The sequence below is a fragment of the Somniosus microcephalus genome, unplaced genomic scaffold (assembly GCF_052327205.1).
Source record: "Somniosus microcephalus isolate GS21.2 unplaced genomic scaffold, FLI_Smic_1.0 unresolved_chr5, whole genome shotgun sequence".
NCBI lineage: Eukaryota > Metazoa > Chordata > Chondrichthyes > Squaliformes > Somniosidae > Somniosus > Somniosus microcephalus.
The window spans coordinates 33,607,031-33,611,865 of NW_028225183.1; positions in this window are offsets into that span (position 1 = coordinate 33,607,031).

Genomic DNA, 4,835 nt, shown 5'->3' on the forward strand with positions numbered 1-4,835 from the left:
TTGCATCAGGCTGAGCTCGCGCACGCGCGCGGAACCACCGTCAGGACGGAAGACCAACCAAGTCGCGAGAACACGCTCTGGGTAAAGCTAGCGAATATGACCTTTCTTTATTAGCCACCACCACCATCACCACCACCACCACCACCAACAATCGCTTTGTCTTGCTGGGCACATGGCCTCCCCATCACAGAGAGGTTGGTGCCGGGTTCAACTTAATTCTGTTTGCAACCGGTAACCGTCAAGGCAAGAAAAACCACTCACACAACAACATCCTACACCACGCGTGTCTGTGTCTGTCTGCGTGCGCGTTTCTTTGCTCAAATTTGCCAGAGAAATGGCGTGTTCAGCTAGCAGAACGGGATTCCTTCACCACAAGATTTCGGGCTCGAGAGGCGGACACCCGCTCCGGTGCTTGAATCGGACCACTGAGAATCAGAGGACGTCTCGGACTCATGCGAGAGCGTTACAAGGACAAAGAGAAGGGCACAGCCAAGGAAGAAAACACCGGGAGCTGCGCCGACACCCTCTCTCTCTCTGACTCGCCGTGTGCATGTCCGTCTTGTCACCAGTGACAGAAACGAGAGGAAACCCTGAAATAGCCTGAACACCAGCCTCTCTCTATACTGGGCTGGCCCGGGGACTCCCACTACGGACGCGAGTCACCAAATCGGTTGTACGGGCCCACTGAGCGCACGACACAGGGGAATCTCGTTGCAAACACTGCGTGTGCATACGTTGCTCACAAAGCTCAATGGGGTCACAGGCCCTGACCCGCTCAGAGACACCTGTGTGACAAGACAACAAATGAAACTCGCTGGAATGTTTCTGCTGTCTTGTCATTTTAGATGGACCCACTGAGCGCACTAGCCCCAGTAAACGACTCAGTGGGGGTCACAGGCCCTGACCCGTTCAGAGGCACCTGTGTGACAAGACAACAATTGAAACTCGCTGGAATGTTTCTGCTGTCTTGTCATTTTAGACGGACCCACTGAGCGCACAACACAGTGGAACTTTGACAAACACTGCGTGTGCATTAGCACCATCAAACTACTCAGTGGGGTCACAGGCCCTGACCGGTTCAGAGGCACCTGTGTGACAAGACAACAAATGAAACTTTAAAGACGCTGGCATGTACATCTTGTTTCTGCTGTCTTGGACGGGCCCACTGAGCGCACAACACAGGGGAACTTGGTGCAAACACTGCGTGTGCATAAGCCATTAAACAAGCGCAGTGGGGTCACAGGCCCTGACCGGTTCAGAGGCACCTGTGTGACAGGCAGCAAATGAAACTTAGACGCTGGAATTATTTATATGTTTCTGCTGTCTGTCTACGATTTCAGATTCACACTTAGAGTTTTTTGTCATTAAGTCATAAAAGCCACAAAACCAATTTAATATGACTTTCCAATACTCTTTGAAAGGTCTCTATAGTCATAAAATGAGACTTTTAGCAAAGTAACACTTTTCGGGCCTTTTCAAAGTGCTCCCGCTGAGTGAATTTTGTTCTGAAAATCATGTTCCCGACAATCTCCGGGCACCCTGCCAACCCCCCTGCCAGAAATGACAAATGTCAAATCAGCGGGTCAAACGGCCACCTCTATCCGACCAGGAGCACCCAAATCGCCGCAAATGGCACTTTTTTTTTCTTCATCCGGACTTCCGACTAGGTTAATGATTTCCCAAACTCCAACTCATTAACTATGTTCTGAGACACTTGCCAGAAATGACACATGTCAATTTGGCGGTAGCAACTCACTTTTCCTAGCCGGAAAGCATCACCCGAGGCCCGCGTGAAGCGGCCGAACCTTTTCTCATCGGACTTCCGCGTTTTGGTTAATCATGTCTCGAAATCGTTAAATGCACATGTCAATTTGGCGGGAGCAACTCACTTTCCCAAGCCGGAAAGCATCACCGGAGGCCCGCTTGAAGGGCCCTAATATTTTCCCATCGGACTTCCGTGTTTTGGTTAATGATGTCTCGAAATCATTAAATGCACATGTCAATTTGCCGGGAGCAACTCACTTTCCCAGGCCGGGAAGCAACACCCGAGGCCCGCAAAAGGCGGCCGAATATTTTCTCATCGGACTTCCATATTATGGGGGTTAGATTCTCTCCCGCCATCCAGCCCCCTGGCCACGGGTCGCTCGCTCACTTTCAGCCCGGGCCTTGCCAATTTGGTTAATCAGTTCGCCATGCTCCAGACTCGGCCTCGCCTTTTTCATTTATGGTTAATGATGTGCCCAGGCTCGGACTTAGTCTCTCCAGCAGCCAAAACTTTTCACTGGTTAATGAGGTGCCCAGCCCGGCACATAGTCTCTCTCCCCAGCAAGCTTACTTGGTCGGCCGACATTTCGATCCATTTTCGGTGCTTAATCGGGTCGAATACGGTCCCTTACGCAAGGGGAGCTGAAGCCCCGGCCTCTGCCAGGCGTCAGGCTGCCGTTTTTTAAGCCCGACCAAAAACCCGAAAATTGGTGAAAAATGGAAATAAATTTCCACCCAAAAAGGGTTAAAAGTCAGTTGGACGGCAGCCCGGGTCGGTCTCTGCAGACCTGGAGGCCCTAGACAGTAATCTGGAAAACAGACCAAGTCTCGAAAAACCACCTCCTACCATTCTCCAGGTACCCCGCCAACCCCCCCTGCCAGAAATGACAAGTGTCAAATCAGCGGGTCAAACGGCCACCTCTATCCGACCAGGAGCACCCAAATCGCCGCAAATGGCCCTTTTCTTTTTCTTCATCGGGACTTCCGTCTTGGTTAATGATTTCCCGAACTCCAACTCATAAACTATGTTCGGAGACACTTGCCAGAAATGACAAATGTCAATTTGGCGGGAGCAACTCACTTTCCCAAGCCGGAAAGCATCACCGGAGGCCCGCTTAAAGGGCCCGAATCTTTTCCCATCGGACTTCCGTGTTTTGGTTAATCATGTCTCGAAATCGTTAAATGCACATGTCAATTTGCCAGGAGCAACTCACTTTCCCAAGCCGGAAAGCATCAACGGAGGCCCGCTTAAAGGGCCCGAATCTTTTCCCATCGGACTTCCGTGTTTTGGTTAATCATATCTCGAAATCGTTAAATGCACATGTCAATTTGCCGGGAGCAACTCACTTTCCCAAGCCGGAAAGCATCACCGGAGGCCCGCAAAAGGCGGTCAAATCTTTCTCCTTCCGTACTTCCGGTACAACTTTGAACGGCCATATCTCCACACTCCCGCGTCGGAGCCAAGCCGTTTTTACACTGTTAGACGCGGCTTTCCGTGCCCGTTCGAATGCCGCCCTGCTCGGCGGCAAAGGAGGATTTTTTAATTTTCGGCCGATTTCGGGAAAAAAAAATTCCGCTCTGAACTCGGATTTTTCGGCTTTAATCGTTTCGTATACGGTCCCTTACGCAAGGGAGCCGAAGCCCCGGCCTCTGCCGGGAGTCAGGCTGCCGTTTTTAAGCCCGACCAAAAACCCGAAAATTGGTTAAAAATGGAAATAAATTTCCACCCAAAAAGGTTTAAAAGACGGTTGGACGGCAGCCCGGGTCGGTCTCTGCAGACCTGGAGGCCCTCGACAGTAATCTGGAAAACAGACCAAGTCTCGAGAAACCACTTCCTACCATTCTCCAGGTACCCCGCCAATCCCCCCTGCCAGAAATGACAATTGTCAAATCAGCGGGACGGATTTGACTTCTGTGAGCGACCACCAGCACTTTTTTCGGCCACAGGCGGTCAAATCTTTCTCCTTCCGTACTTCCGGTACAAATTTGAACGGCCATATCTCCGCACTCCCGCGTCGGAGCCAAGCCGTTTTTACACCGTTAGACGTGGCTTACCCTGCCCGTTCGAATGCCCCCTTGGCCGGCGGCAAAGGAGAATTTTTTTTATTTTTCTGCCGATTTTTGGAAAAAAAATTCCCGCTCTGAACTCCGATTTTACGCCTTTAATCGGTTCAGAGATGGTCGCTTACGCAAGGGAGGTGAAGCCCGGGCCTCTGCCTGGCGTCAGCCTGCCGTTTTTAAGCCCGTCCGAAACATGAGTTCCCACTTTTGGTTATCCAGTTGTCAGTTTTAAAATTTCAGTTTATGAGTTGCCACCTTGGTTTATCATTTGTCACTCTGACTTTTGGTTAACCAGTTGTCGATGTTCAAATTTCAGTTCATGAGTTGCCACCTTGGTTAATGATTTGTCGTTCTGACTTTTGGTTATCCAGTTGTCGATGTTCAAATTTCAGTTAATGAGTTGCCCTTTTGGTTTATGATTTGCTACCTTGACAACTCATTAACCAATGTTTCAGACAATGCACAAGGCCATTTGACGACCCCAACTCGGTTCCCCAAGCGGGAAAGCAGCACCCGAAGCCCCGGTAAGGCGGCTGAATACATTCCCATCGGACTTCCGTCCCCAATGTGAATGCCAAGTATTCAGTTAATGAGTTGCCTCCTTGGTTAATCATTTGTCGCTCTGACTTTTGGTTAACCAGTTGTCGATGTTCAAATTTCAGTTATTGAGTTGCCACCTTAGTTACTGATTTGTCGCTCTGACTTTTTGTTATCCAGTTGTCGATGTTCAAATTTCAGTTAATGAGTTGCCCTTTTGGTTTATGATTTGCTACCTTGACAACTCATGAACCAGTGTTTCAGACAATGCACAAGGCCATTTGCCGACCCCAACTCGGTTCCCCAAGCGGGAAAGCAGCACCCGACGCCCCGGTAAGACGGCCGAATCCATTCCCATCGGACTTCCGTCCCCAATGTGAATGCCAAGTATTCAGTTATTGAGTTGCCTCCTTGGTTACTCATTTGTCCCTCTGGCGTTTGGTTACCCAGTTGTCAGTTTTCAAGTCTCAGTT